The 15,049-nt window shown below is 44.0% G+C and overlaps 1 pseudogene; it reads left to right on the forward strand.

The window, feature by feature from the left end:
- The first annotated feature begins 1,783 nt into the window (after positions 1-1,783).
- LOC121042067 (60S ribosomal protein L12-like) lies at positions 1,784-2,730 on the forward strand (annotated as a pseudogene).
- The last annotated feature ends 12,319 nt before the right edge of the window (positions 2,731-15,049 follow it).

Genomic DNA, 15,049 nt, shown 5'->3' on the forward strand with positions numbered 1-15,049 from the left:
GGACACTCAACTGATTGAGCCACCCAGGTGCCCCAAGACATAGTAAACTCTTAGTAAGTAGTACTCATAACTATTATAAGCATTATGAAGGGTCTTGAATATTACGCTATTAACTTTTTTAAAGCTTTGTCAAGGTATAATTTACATACAATAACAAACTGAGCACTTTGCCATTTACTAGTCCTCCTTCTGTTCTCTGGAACAGTCCCTGGAATATTACCCAGACTGTAACGTCTCCAAAAATGTCTACTTGTTAATCTCGGGAACCTGTGACTATGTTAGATGGCATGACAAAGGGGAATTAAGGTTGAAGATGGAATTAAGTTTGCTAATCAACTACCCTGGAGATGAGCATATTATTCTGGATCGTCTAGTGGGCCCAATGTAATCAAGAGAGTCTATGTGCATAGAAAAGGGAGGCAGAAGAGGGAAAAATCAGACTGTGTGAGATGACTTTGCTGGACATGCCTTTGAAGATGGAAGGGGCCATGAGCAAAGGAGTGTGGGCAGTCTCCAGAAGCTGGAAAAAACCAGGAATCAGATTCCCCCCTGGAGCCTCTAGGAAAGCAGCCCTGCCAACACCTTGACTTTGACCCAGTGAGACCCACTCTGTTCCTCTTTCCTCCCAAACTGTAGATAATAAGTGTTGTTTTATTTTATTTTATAACAAATTAAAAAAAAAATTTTTTTTTAACATTTATTCATTTTTGAGAGACAGAGCAGAAGCAGGGGAGGGGCACAGAGAGAGGAAGACACAGAATCCGGAGCAGGCTCCAGCTCTGAGCTGTCAACACAGAGCCTGATACGGGGCTCGAACTCACAAACAGGGAGATCATGGCCTGAGCTGAAGTCAGAGGCTTAACCGACTGAGCCACCCAGGTGCCCCTATTTTGTTTTATTTTAAAGATTTATTGGGGTGCCTAGGTGACTCAGTCGGTTAAGCCTCCGACTTCAGCTCAGGTCATGATCTCGCGGTTCGTGAATTTGAGCCCTGCATCTGTGCTGACAGTGCAGAGCCTGGAGCCTGTTGGATTCTGTATCTCCCTCTCTTTCTCTGCTTTCCCTCCCTTGCTCATGTTCTGTCTCTCTCTCTTGAAAATAAACATTAATTTTTTTTTGTAAGATTGATTGATTGATTGATTGATTTTGAAGTAATCTCTACACCCAACATGGGGCTCAAACTCACAACCCCAAGATCAAGAGTTGTGCACTCCACCCACTCAGCCAGCCAGGTGCCCCAGAAGTGTGTTATTTTAAAACACTATAGGGGCGCCTGGGTGGCGCAGTCGGTTAAGCGTCCGACTTCAGCCAGGTCACGATCTCACGGTCCGTGAGTTCGAGCCCCGCGTCAGGCTCTGGGCTGATGGCTTGGAGCCTGGAGCCTGTTTCCGATTCTGTGTCTCCCTCTCTCTCTGCCCCTCCCCCGTTCATGCTCTGTCTCTGTCTGTCCCATAAATAAATAAAAACGTTGAAAAAAAAAATTTAAAACACTATATATTCCTAGTAATTTGTTGTAGCAGAAATAGAAAACAAGTAGAGTCTTGAATAACTGCTTGTTGACTACCTGAATTAATGAATCAAGGACAACTCTACTACCTTTTTCTTATAATAATCCTAATTTTAGAAGAGAGAAAATTTAGTTTGGATCATGCCCTCTCCCTGTAAGCTACCCATATCTCAAATAACATGGACTTCTTGGGGTGGTGCTAAAGTGATTTTGAGGTTGGTTGAAGAGTAAGTGTTCGTATTCCCCCAAAATTCCTATGTTGAAGCCTCATTCTCAATGTCAGAGTATTTGGAGGTGAGGCCTTTAGGAAGTGATTTGGTCATGAGGGTGGAACCCTTATGAATGGAATCAGTGCACTTATAAAAGGGATTCCAGAGAGCAACCTTGATCCTTCCAGCATATAAGGACACAGCAAGGAGATGGCTGTCTCTGAACCAGGAAGTGAGCCCTCACCAGACACTAAGTCTGCTGGTGCCTTAACCTTGGACCCCCAGCCTCCAGAACTGTGAGAGATAAATTTCTCTTTTGGCTTTTGGCTTGTAGGAGGCAAAGGTAAAACTGTCTTTGGTTGTCCCGAATCCAGGTGCATCTGACACCAGCCACCTCCACCATGCTGCCTAAGTTCGACCCCAATGAAATCAAAGTCGTATACCTGAGGCACACCAGTGGCGAAGTCCGTGCCATGTCTTCCCTGGCCCTGAAGATCAGCCTGCTGGGACTGTCTTCAGAAAGCGTTGGTAATGACATTGCCAAGGCAGCCGGTGATTAGAAGGGTCTAAGGATTATAGTGGAACTGACCATGTAGCACAGACAGGCCCAGACTGAAATAGTACTTTCTGCCTCTGGCCTGATTGTCAAAGCCCTCAAGGAACCGCCAAGAGACAGAAAGAGGCAGAAAAACAAGCACAGTGGAGCTGTGAGACCTTTAGCTGGAGAACTCTCTGGAACCATCAAAGAGATCCTAGGAACTGCCCAGTCTGTGGGCTGCAGTGTTGATGGCCACCACCCTCATGAAATCATAGATGACAGCAATAGCAGTGCAGTGGAATGCCCAGCTAGTTAAGGGCTACAAAAGAAAATATTTCAACAAAAGATCACTTGATAACCAATGGAAAAACAAACAAATTTCTGTTTCTTATGATGGACCCAGTCTATGATACTCTGTTATAGCAGCACGAATGGATTAAAAAGGCGTTTGGGGTCATTCCCGATTGGATGCACCATTAATATAGTAATAATTTGTTTTAATTTTTTTAAGTTTATTTATTTTGAGAAAGAGACAGTGTGAGTGAGGGAGAGGCAGAGAGAGAGGGAGAAAGAGAATCTTTTTTTTTTTTTTTTTAATTTTTTTTTTTTCAACGTTTATTTATTTTTGGGACAGAGAGAGACAGAGCATGAACGGGGGAGGGGCAGAGAGAGAGGGAGACACAGAATTGGAAACAGGCTCCAGGCTCTGAGCCATCAGCCCAGAGCCCGACGCGGGGCTTGAAGTCGGACGCTTAACCGACTGCGCCACCCAGGCGCCCCGAGAAAGAGAATCTTAAGCAGGCTCCTGGCTGCCAGCACAGAGCCTCACACTGGACTTAAACTCACAAAACTGCGAGATCATGACTTGAGCCCAAACCGAGTCAGATCCTTAACTGACTGAGCCACCCAGGTGCCCCAACATGGTAATAATTTAAACCATATTCCCTTTGGTTGGTGGGCCAACAGAAGGCATGCTGCCCCCCACAAAGCAGCTTGCTTTTGTCTTCCCTCTGGGTGACTTCTTGGGCAGGGGTTCTCAAAGAGGTGGAGGGAACAACAGCTGGGTAATCTTACAAACTATAAATACCTACTACCCCCTTCTTTCTTGCCTCCCCAAGGAATCTTCCCTTCCTTCTCCTCACCCTCCACCCCTTTGAGAATCATCTTTTTTTTTTTAATTTTTTAATCTTTATTTATTTTTGAGAGAGAGAGAGAGACAGAGCGCAAGCAGGGGAGGAACAGAGAGAGGAGACACAAAATCCGAAGCAGGTTCCAGGCTCTGAGCTGTCAGCACAGAGCCCGATGAGGGCTTGAGCCCAAGAGCTGAGAGATCATGACCTGAGCCGAAGTCAGATGCTTAACTGACTGAGCCACCCAGGTGCCCCAAGAATCATTGTCTTAAAGCAAATGCTATATGGGCAGAAGGGAGAAGTATACACATAGGGATATGCACAGAGAATTCTTCTGAATTAAAAAAAATCTCAAAAAAAGAAACAAAGACCTCATTCTCATTTAGAGCTTGTTCTAACTCTTATCCTATGACTATGTTCAAGCTGTTGACTTTTTCCATGGCCGGATCTTTCCCAGAGCACACAAAAGCCCCAGGAAGACTGAACCCAGCTGTGAGTTTCTTACCTTCTGTTCCTTTCTGTGTCACCTCAGATCCTGGGAAGACCAGGATCTGTTAGCTAGTTTTCCACCTGAATGCTAGAGAACCCTCTTGTCTTGCTTGGTACCCAGTCATTCCTGTTTTGCTTTGGGCAGGGTTTTGTGTCCCAGAGTCTGGAATTTCATTGTGCTATGTCTTATCTGGGTCTTTAGTAAATGGATCGCCTTGGCTTCAGGCTTATCTTGCAAAAACCAGAAGCTTCCTTGGCCCTTTGCTGGGGTTGCCAGGATCAGGACTTCCTTTACTGACCCCTGTTACCTCTCTGACTTGAAATACCCTGTCTATAGTCCTTCTACCCCAGTACATCCTAGTCTTGTAAACAAAAAGGACTGCAGATAATCTTCAGGTTCCTTCTTAGCTCTGTGATTCTGGGATTCTTCTGTCTCTACCATGTTTTCAAGTCAAGTTCTTAATTTTTTGGATGAAGAAGTCATATCTCTCCACTACATTATTCTCACTCAGTCTGCAGCTTATTTTCTCTAGAAGTTACTGCTGTCACGATAATTGCCATTTTGCCCATGTCTGGACCATACAGTTTGTCTTTAGGGATCCCAAATACTTCTACTATCATTATTAATTGGGTAAAAAACAAAAAACCTTCTTACCTTTTAGATTTGTCTTTTAGATTATCTTCTCTTAGCTTCTCTGACAGTTCCTTTGTTCCAACCCCAAGGATGGTGATTCAGACAGCTCAGGTCTAGCTCATGGTCCTTAGTCCTGCCCATTCACTGGTGCAACTCCTTTTCTTAGCTGCAGACATCCACTCAGTTGGAGTGAGGAAGTGAAAAATGGACTCCATAAGGCCACAATGTTACTTTTTTTTTTTTTCAACGTTTTATTTATTTTTGGGACAGAGAGAGACAGAGCATGAATGGGGGAGGGGCAGAGAGAGAGGGAGACACAGAATCGGAAACAGGCTCCAGGCTCTGAGCCATCAGCCCAGAGCCCGACGCGGGGCTCGAACCCACGGACCGCGAGATCGTGACTGGCTGAAGTCGGACGCTTAACCGACTGCGCCACCCAGGCGCCCCTCACAATGTTACTTTTTATAATGCATATTTTTTTAAACATTCTTGAAGACATTCTTTAAAAAAAATGTTTTTAATATTTATTTATTAAAAAATTTTTTTAAATGTTTATTTATTTTACAGAGAGTACAAGTAGGGGAGGCGCAGAGAGAGAGGGAGACAGAATCAGAAGCAGGCTCCAGGCTCTGAGCTGTCAGCACAGAGCCTGACGTGGGGCTCGAACCCACAAATCGTGAGATCATGACCTGAGCTGAAGTCGACGCCTAACCAGTTGAGCCACCCAGGCGCCCCAACATTTATTTATTTTCGAGAGGTAGAGTGCGAGCGGGGGAGGAGCAGAGAGAGAGGGAGACACAGAATCTGAAGCAGGCTTCAGGCTCTGAGTTGTCATCACAGAGCCTGACGCGGGGCTCGAGCCCACGAACGAACCGTGAGCTTGTGACCTGAGCTGAAGTCAGACGCTTAACCGACTGAGCCCCCAGGTGCCCCTTCTATAATATTTTAAAACAAATGTTAAACCAGAATGTAATCAGCTCCCAGCACCAGAAAGGGCATCTTTCTCCACAAGGAGAAGGTATGTGCATGTACCCACCACTGTTGCAGTGGTCTCAAGACACCATTTTGGCACCACGCAGGAGTAGAAGTTTGCAGATGATGTGTTCAGCCCAGCACTGTCCCTTCCTGAGATCCTTGGGAGTACAGTAGCTTCTCTTGAACCATATTCCTTTCCAGCAGGAAGTTTCTGGGCTTTTCCCATTGCTACCATCAAGAAGTAGCCTGTGTGCCTGCCAGTCTGCAATCCCAGCACCGACATCCCTCTCACCAGCACCGTCCCAGGGAGCTCCTGATTATGCTCAGGGTTTAATGGCCCTCGAGGGAGGCCACATTGGACTCCTTGTAGGTTTAGGTTATGTTCTATGTTAGCTATAAGGGGTCCCAGATTCAACCTGATTCCAATTCAACATTTCTAGGGGCTTAAAATCAATTCTGCCTGTCTATCGTTGGGCCAGAGATTTTTCTAGGATCATCTGGACTCCCTTGAGTTGCTGCCAACAGGCCAGCAGGGAAACTCCAGCCCAGCCCAGGTTGACTGGCCCTGGGACACCAGTGTGGTATCCTGTGGTGTCTTCCACTCACCAACAAGGTCAACCACAGCCTGTTCCTTGTGTTTCAGAGTCCTTACAGTGGAACTGTTTGGTTCCTGCAGGAGCACAGAAAGAAAACAGTGAGGAGGAGGAGTGGGGAGAGAAAGACTCATGCAGAAGAGGGAGAGGAAGTGAGTGATGCTGAGGGAGGAGAAAAAGGCAAACAGCAACAGCAGCAACAGCAGGAGCAGAAAAAAAATAGGAATGTGAGGGCGGGAGGGAAAGGCAGAAAGGCAGGGTTCTGCTCATAACAATATTAACCCAAATTCCTGGGTAACATTTTACAGTGACCCATGAAATCTGTGTGAGAAAATAAGGAAGGAAGCTTGCAGTTTTAATTAATGGTAAAGCCTAGTGTTTCCATGGTCCCCATCCCTGGGAAGATCTATGGGCTAACTTCCCGGGTTTCCTCTGCAACACCCTTGGCAGTTCAGAACTGGGGAGACTAGCAAAGCCAAGTGGCTTTGCTGCACTCCTGCACCCCCATGCAAGCAGAGGGTTCCATATCACAAGGGTTGAGATACCAACAGCTCTCTGAAAACAGTTCACTTTGTCTCTTTCTTGACTTTTCCCTCTCATTCTGCTTTGTGTCCTCTTTTGTGGACCCTCTTGACTCGAGAACACTTTCTCGGGCCTTTTCACTAGAGTGCTGCAAAGATTGGATCCACTCTCATAAAATGCTTTGCATATGGCAAATTACAACAAAGGTGATCATCGCGATGGCTGTAACCTAGGACAAAATTGCTTCCTCAACATACAAGCTGGCAATCCCTCAGTCTGACTGTCAGAAAGGGTGCTACTGGTATGTTTTCAGAATTTCTCGATATCCTAAGCCAGTCTGAAATGTTAATAAGAACTTGGAAAACAATGACCTGTTCACTGGGGTTGACATGAAGTTTGTCCTCTCAGTTGGTCTTGTTTTTGGCTCTCTGGACAATGGTCCACCTTGCATGTTCACAACTCATAGCCTTGCTCTCCCTTCATTTAGTTAAGCAAGTATTCTAGGGCCAAATTCCCCAAGAGCTATGGATTCAGGCTCTGCAAATCCATTTAGAATAAGTCTAGTTGGCCCAGAACATCTGGACCCCATATAAATACTGAGTGAGTATATATGTGTGTTAGGGGCATTAACATGAAATTTGTACAGAAATAAATAATAGAGTAGGAAGGAGGGCTTTCTGTATGATTCTGGTGAGATGACTCTAACAACAGGAGAGTAGAACAAATGACTGAGAAAAGAAGAGCTGATCTCTGGTAGAACTGTAAAGACCAAAATCTATGTAGCTACGCAGTGACTAAGAGGGAATGAAATACGACGTAAACACTCAGGCAGAGGGTTTTAGCCTGTCCAGGAGCAGAAGTAACAGGGGAAAGACAGCCTTTCATAGTCTGTAGGTATCTTCTTCTGCTAGGAGAGGCAGACATTTGGTGGGTCTTCGGGGCAACATAGATGATTACTGAAAAGACATGAAGAGAGCTTCAGGTTAAATGGCACAATCGCAAGTCATCCTCAATCTGTGATTTATTTGCTCGTGTGGATGCACAACAGCTGTCTCTGATAAGAAACAGTAATTAGAACACTGCCTTCTTCTGTTTCAAAAAGTATTTGCTGACACGTGAGAAGCCCCAAGGACTGCGGCTTGATAGCAGTGGTAAGTTGTTAATGTAATGGTTTTGACCTTCTCAACTGGTCTGCTTTAGTGTCAGGCAATGCTTATCTTTACCGAACCTTTGTAAAGTACGGTTAGAGAAACTGTAGGCTTCCTTTTCCAGTAAAGGACTAGATGTTGCCATTCATCACTCCTCTTGTGTCTGTCCACAAGGAACAAAGAAGTAGGTCAAAACTTACCTACCCATCAGTCCCTTTGAACTGGCCTCTGCTGGAGGTCTCTCAAATGGCCACAGTTCGTTCTCTCCACCTCATTGTAAGGAACTAGCCTTCCCTCCGTGTCCACCAGGAGGAGTCAGAGAGCCTGCCCGCCTGGGCGATGCCCGGGGCAGCCTTGCTTCCCTGGGTTTGCAAAACTTCCCCCTGGCTCCTTTCTCGGACAGCAAATGCAGAGGTTAGTGAGCCTCAAGTTTGTTTTCCAGAGTGGGGAAGAAGGAAATGGGGGAAGGGAGCAGGCATATCAAAATGCACTTCCAGAACAAAAATGATTTCTGAAGCACATGGTGCTACTGAGGGAGAGGTGATGACAGCCTCCTCCCATTTCCGGAACAGCTCCCAGAGTTGTCCGTGGGCGGATTCACATGACACATTCTTACACCCAATTCCATTCTGTGCTGTGTTTGCTCCTTGTTCGCATCTCAGGAACAATGGATCTGTACATCTTTGTATCTGAGTTTGATTCCCAATTGGTTGTATAGCTGAATTCTAGGCTTCCCGGTTTGTAATGTATTTATCCCAGTATTTATGCTTGTGAGTCATGAAACCTCATCAAACTAGCTTTACCTGTGCATGTGAACTGGAATATTGAATTGTGTGTATGTCCATGTGAACCGGAATACTGAATTGTGTATGTCCGTACTTCAAAAGAATTATTTATCATTAAGAAGTTGCTATTCTTCACAATGTTTTCGTGTGAAAAAATATTGCTGGAGGAAGTAATAGCAATGATGCAAATTTGCCTGGAAACTATTCTGAAACCAATTTGCCTTTCTGTGAAGTACAATTTGGGTTTTGGCATTTTTTGATTGATGTCTCTATATGAGGAGGTTTTTGGCTTTTTAGTGTTGCTGCTTTTCTGTTCTCACTCCTCTAGGAATCTTTGCCAACACACCACTGACATTTGAGGAAGAGAATAGAGACAGTTTGGCTTCTTGTAAATTTTTCAGTTTCCTTGGTGATGTAAATAATTATGGAACATATAAAAAGTTTTCAGCAAATTCAAATTTGGTTTTGAAAAAGCAGGTGCCGGGGAGCCTGGGTGGCTCAGTCGGTTGAGCGTCTGACTTCAGCTCAGGTCATGATCTGGCAGTTTGTGAGTTCGAGCCCCGCATTGGGCTCTGTGCTAACAGCTTGGAGCCTGCTTCGGATTCTGTCTCCTTCTCTCTCTGCCCCTCCCCCACTTGTGCTCTGTCTCTATCAAAAATAAATAAAATATATTTAAAAAAAAAAGAAAAAGCAGGTTTGTTACCTGTGATAAGGGCTGCAGGAATGAGCTCAGCAAGAAATTATCTTTTCCTCTTAAACTCACTTTATTATTTTTATTAATGTATGTTTATTTTAAGAAAGAGAGAGAGCAAGAGCAGGGGAGGGGAAGAGAGAGAATCCCAAGCAGGCTCCACGCTGTCAGCACAGAGTCCGACTCAGGGCTCAATCTCACAAACCATGAGCTCATGATCTGAGCCTAAACCAAGAGTCAGATGCTTAACCGACTGAGCCACCCAGGCGTCCCTGAGACCCCAATTCTTTTTAAAAAAATTTTTTAATGCTTGTTACTATTTATTATTTTGAGAGAGAGAGAGAGAGAGAGAGAGCGAGAGCAGGGGAGGGGCAGAGAGGGAGAGAGAGAAAGAATCCCAAGCAGGCTCTGTGCTACCAGTACAATCTGATATGGGGCTCAAACTCACCAACCATGAGATCATGAGCTGAGCCAAAATCAAGAGTCAGATGCTCTTGAGCCGACTGAGCCGACTGAGCCACCCAGGTGCCCCCTGAGACCCCAATTCTAAATTTTTTTTTTCAACGTTTATTTATTTTTGGGACAGAGAGAGACAGAGCAATAACGGGGGAGGGGCAGAGAGAGAGGGAGACACAGAATCGGAAACAGGCTCCAGGCTCTGAGCCATCATCAGCCCAGAGCCCGACGCGGGGCTCGAACTCCCGGACCGAGAGATCATGACCTGGCTGAAGTCGGACGCTTAACCGACTGCGCCACCCAGGTGCCCCTGAGACCCCAATTCTAATGGCAATATAAAACATGCTCTTTACGAGGTTCAGTAAAATTACCCAGGTGTGCGGGTGGCTTCAGGCCCAGCTCTGATAGGACAATTCCCTGCCAGTTTCAGCTTTACTAGGAGACTCCTGTCCAATGGGTAGACCCAGAACCCAGGAATCTGAAAAGAAAGGCCGAATCACCTAAAACTTAGTGAGCAATTATCCAAATCTCAGATGTGGATTCTTCAAGTGGAGGAGTTCTCGCAGGAGAACATAAGCGCCTGCTACTCTGGGAGAGGTCTGATTTAACAGTGCCCTCCTCAGTAGCATATTTTTCACTCCGGCTATTCTAAACTTTCTTATATTCTTCAAGTCCCCAGTTTGCCTTTTTCCTTCCTTTCTCACCACTTCCTCTTTTAATCTTGCCCAATTGCCTTCCTCCCTTCATACCTCGTGGGGAGAAAAATGAGCTCTGCCATTTATTACCTTTTTCATGTTGTTAAAGTTACCTCACTTCTCAGGGACTCTTTCTTTAATTGTTAATGGAGATAACAACAGAACCCACCTTATGAGGTCGCTGTGGGGATTAAATGAGTTAATGCATAAAAATTTTTAGGCCAGCGCCATGGTGAATGCTTAGTAAATGTTAGCTCTTAGTATTACTGAGAAGACAAAGGTCAATACCATGAACTCCATCCAAACTCCTCTCCCCCTAAAAAATCACTGTCACTATCCATCACCACCTCCTTCTCCTTACCTCAGAGGACAAGACTAGCTTATTGTCTAAGTCTGTGCTCTCCACCTGTGTCTGGATTCCATCGTTTCCTATCTCCTCAAGGGAACTGGTTGGATGAATTCTTTTCTCCCTCACATGTTAAATGGATTCCTTTTTCCTCACTCCCTTTTCTCATTCTCAAACAGGCTCAGGGCTCTCCTAGTTTAATGCGTATTTATTTTTGAGAGAGAGTTGGGGAAGGGTAGAGAGAGAGGTATACAGAGAATTGGAAGCAGGCTCCATGTGTCAGCGCAGAGCCCAACTGGGGGCTCAAACTCAATGAACTGTGAGATCATGACCGGAACTGAAACCAAGAGTTGGACACTTAACCGATTAAGCCACCCAGGCTACTTTCTATTTCTATGCTATAGTCTTTTATATATGCTATTCCTTTGCTTAGAACCCTTTCCCTCCCTCCCACAGTCAACTTCTTCTCTTCCTTGAACAATCATTGCCAACTGCCTTGAGCAGGTCAATTCTACCCGCTATATATATTTCATAGGAGTATGTTCCTCTTTGCAGTATTCATTATAAATTGCAATTTTATATTTATTTAAAGAATCCTTTGATTTGTATCTGTCACCTCAATAAGTCTCATGAAGGCAAAAACTATATGTATATATTTGGGGGGGGGGAGTGGCATTGAAAAATGAATACAGTTCTGTATCTCTGTTTATAACACTGTTTCACTCTAATGTAATAGTATGACACCCAATGTGGCTAAGACAAAATTCATTATTTTTCTCCCCAAACCAATTTCTCCTTCATACTTACCCATTTAAGAATGCTTCCTTGGAGCACGTGGGTGGCTCAGTCGGTTAAGCATCCAACTTCAGCTCAGGTTGTGATCTCACAGTTTGTGGGTTTAAACCCCACATTGGGCTTGCTGCTGTCAGCCTGTCAACACGGAGCCCGCTTCGGATATCTGTCCTCCTCTGTCTCTGTCCCTTCCCCTGCTCACGCTCTCTCTCTCAAAAAATAAATAAAAAACATAAAAAAAAATTTTTTTTAATGTTTCCTTATTCTCTAGGGCACACAGACTCAGTTTCTTGCAGATATTCAGTTCCTTTTGCTCTCTTGTCTCCAACGTTTAGGGCCCTTCAAATCCTCACTTACTCTGGATTCTTTTATAAGTCCTTGTATTCCAGCCTTTGGTGTAGTGTTCTTAATGCTCAGTAAACATTTGTTAATATCAGATTTTTGGGATATCTGTAATGAAGAAAATGGTTGCAGCCATGATGTTGGGTGAGCCTTTAGAGACTGCCAAAAGGTGAGAAAGAGAAAGAGAGGGAGGGAAACGCAGATAATGGAGGATGGCAGTGGATGGAGACCCAAGAGACACCTACACCACAGAAGGCTGGGAAACACCAGTAAAATAATGAAAGGAGCCCCTGGCTAATGTATAGTAATTCATTAATCATTTACTGAGCATCTATTACCTGCCCAGTACTTAGATTATGGTGACACAAAAATGAATCAGAAGTTTTCTCTTTCCTGGGGTGCCTGGGTGGCTCAGTCAGTTGAGCGTCTGACTTTGGCTCAGGTCATGATCTCACGGTTTGTGGGTTGGAGCCCCACATAGGGCTCTGTGTTGACAGCTCAGAGCCTGCAGCCTGCTTTGAACTCTGTGTCTCCCTCTCTCCCTGCCCCTCCCCTGCTCACACTCTGTGTCCCTCCCTCTCTCTCAAAAATAAACACTAAAAAGAAAAAAAAAGTTTTCTCTTTCCTGAAGAAAGTCAGAGTCTAGTAGAGAAACATGTAAACAAAAACTTACACTATAATGTGATAAGTATTATAATAAAAGTTCTCACAAAGTGTTCTTTGAGCAAGAGCAGGTGGTGACTAAGACAGTCTCAGCACAGGGATAGGGAAAGGTGGGTGTCACAGGATGACTAGGACTTGAGGAGCCCGAGATCGGGAATGACATTCCGGGAGGATAGAACAACATCAATAAGCCTGGGCCCGTGTGGAACTGCAAATCATTTTGTTTAGCTTTAGTGTAAAGGTTGGGAAGGGAATATCCTGGGAATTCAGGCTGGGGCTACTTTGTGAAGAGTGCCTCAGCAAGTGAGGATCTTAGTCTTTATATTCTAGTTAATAGAGAATCATCAAAGTTATTATTTTTGTTTACAACAACTTCATTAGGTGTAATTTATATACATTATAATATATAGATTTCAAGTCCACGATTCAACAGTTTTGAGATATATATATATATCTCCTTATAACTGCTACTCCAATCAAGATATAGAACATTTCCATCATTCCTGAAAATCCCCTTTTGTGTTTTGCAACTGATCCCACTTCTTTCCCAAGGCAACTAGTGATATGATTTTTATATTACCATATGTTTTGGTTATTCATTGATATGTAAAACACCCCAAAACCTAGTGACTTAAAACAATAAAAATCATTTATTGGCTCAAAATATTGTAACTTAGTTAGGGTTTAGTGGAATCATTGTGTCTCTGCTTTCTGTGACATCAGCCAAAAGAGCCTTGACTAAGGTTGGAGAATCCACTTCCAAGATGACTCACATGACTGGCAAGTTGGGATTGGCTCTTGGCTGGGAATGCAGCTAAGACTGCCAATAAGGGACTTTGTTTTTCTTCCACACAGCTGTTTGAACTTCCTTACAGTATGGGTTCCAAGAAGGAGGAACTAGAAGGTGCTAGTCCTTAAAAAAATTATTTTTAATTTTTAAGTTTTTAAATAATTTTTTAATGTTTATTTATTTATTTTGAGCGAGAGAAAGAGTGTGCACTCGTGCCCCCTCCCCCCATGCACACACAAATGGGGGAGGGGCAGAGAGAAGGAGAGACAGAATCCCAAGCAGCCTAAGTGCCATCAGCACAGAACCCAATGCAGGGTTTGAACTCACAAATCATGAGATCATGACCTAAGCTGAGTATCAAGAGTCAGATGCTTAACCAACTGAGCCACCCAGGAACCCCTTATTTATTTATTTATTTATTTATCTATTGTCATCATTATTATTATTTAATGTTTATTTTTGAGAGAGGGAGAAAGAGAGTGCAAGCAGGGGAGGGGCAGAGAGAGAGGGAGATAGAGGATCTGAAGCGGGCTCTATGTGGGGCCCGTACCCACAAACTGGGAGATCGTGACCTGAGCCAAAATTGGACACAGGACACTGAGCCACCCAGGTGCCCACTTTTTTTTTTTAATTTTTTTTTAACGTTTGTTTATTTTTGAGACAGAGAGAGACAGAGCATGAACAGGGGAGGGCCAGAGAGAGAGGGAGACACAGAATCTGAAACAGGCCCCGGGCTCTGAGCTGTCAGCACAGAGCCCGACACGGGGCTTGAACTCACAGACTGTGACATCATGACCCGAGCTGAAGTCAGACACTCAACCAACTGAGCCACCCAGGTGCCCACTTTTTTAAAAACTTAAAAGAAAAAATTTTTAAGTATGCTCCACCAAGATGGGACTCGAACTCACAACCCCAATATCAAGAGTTGTGTGAGACAGCTAGGCGCCCCTAAGCTGCTAGTCCTTTTAAAGACTTAAACCCCAAATTGGTACAGCATCACTTCTGCTGTATTCTAAATTTTTTTTTTTAATGTTTATTTATTTTTGGGACAGAGAGAGACAGAGCATGAACGGGGGAGGGGCAGAGTGAGAGGGAGACACAGAATCGGAAACAGGCTCCAGGCTCTGAGCCATCAGCCCAGAGCCCGACGCGGGGCTCGAACTCACGGACCGCGAGATCGTGACCTGAGCTGAAGTCGGACGCTTAACCGACTGAGCCACCCAGGCGCCCCACTTCTGCTGTATTCTATAGGTGGAAGCAGTCAAAAAGCCAGCCCAAATTCAAAGGGGTGGAAAAATAAATCCCACTTTTCAGTGAGGACAGTGGCAAAAAAGTTGGGTCATCTTTTTCCAGTATATCATAGATTAGTTTTGTTGGTTCTAGAATGTCACATAAATGGAATCATATAGTGTGTATTATTATAGTTCTGGCTTCTTTTGTTCAGCGTGTGTTTTGAGATTCCTCCATGTTGCTACATATATCAGTAGTTCATTTTTTTTTATTGTTGAGTAATAGCTCACTGTTAATCAATGTTTATCCATTTTTCTGTTGATGGACATTAGATATTTCTACTTTTTGGTTATTTTGAATAAAGTTGGCATAAAAATTCTTCCACAACACTTTTTTTGAAGATATATGTTTTCATTTCTTTTGAGTAAATACCAAGAAGTTGAATTTTGGGTCATAGGATAGGTTTATGTCAAAAATTTTTTATTTTATTTTATTTTTAAAAAATGTTTATTTT

This window comes from Herpailurus yagouaroundi, unplaced genomic scaffold, assembly GCF_014898765.1.
Source record: "Herpailurus yagouaroundi ecotype Mexico unplaced genomic scaffold, PumYag 184, whole genome shotgun sequence".
Lineage (NCBI taxonomy): Eukaryota > Metazoa > Chordata > Mammalia > Carnivora > Felidae > Herpailurus > Herpailurus yagouaroundi.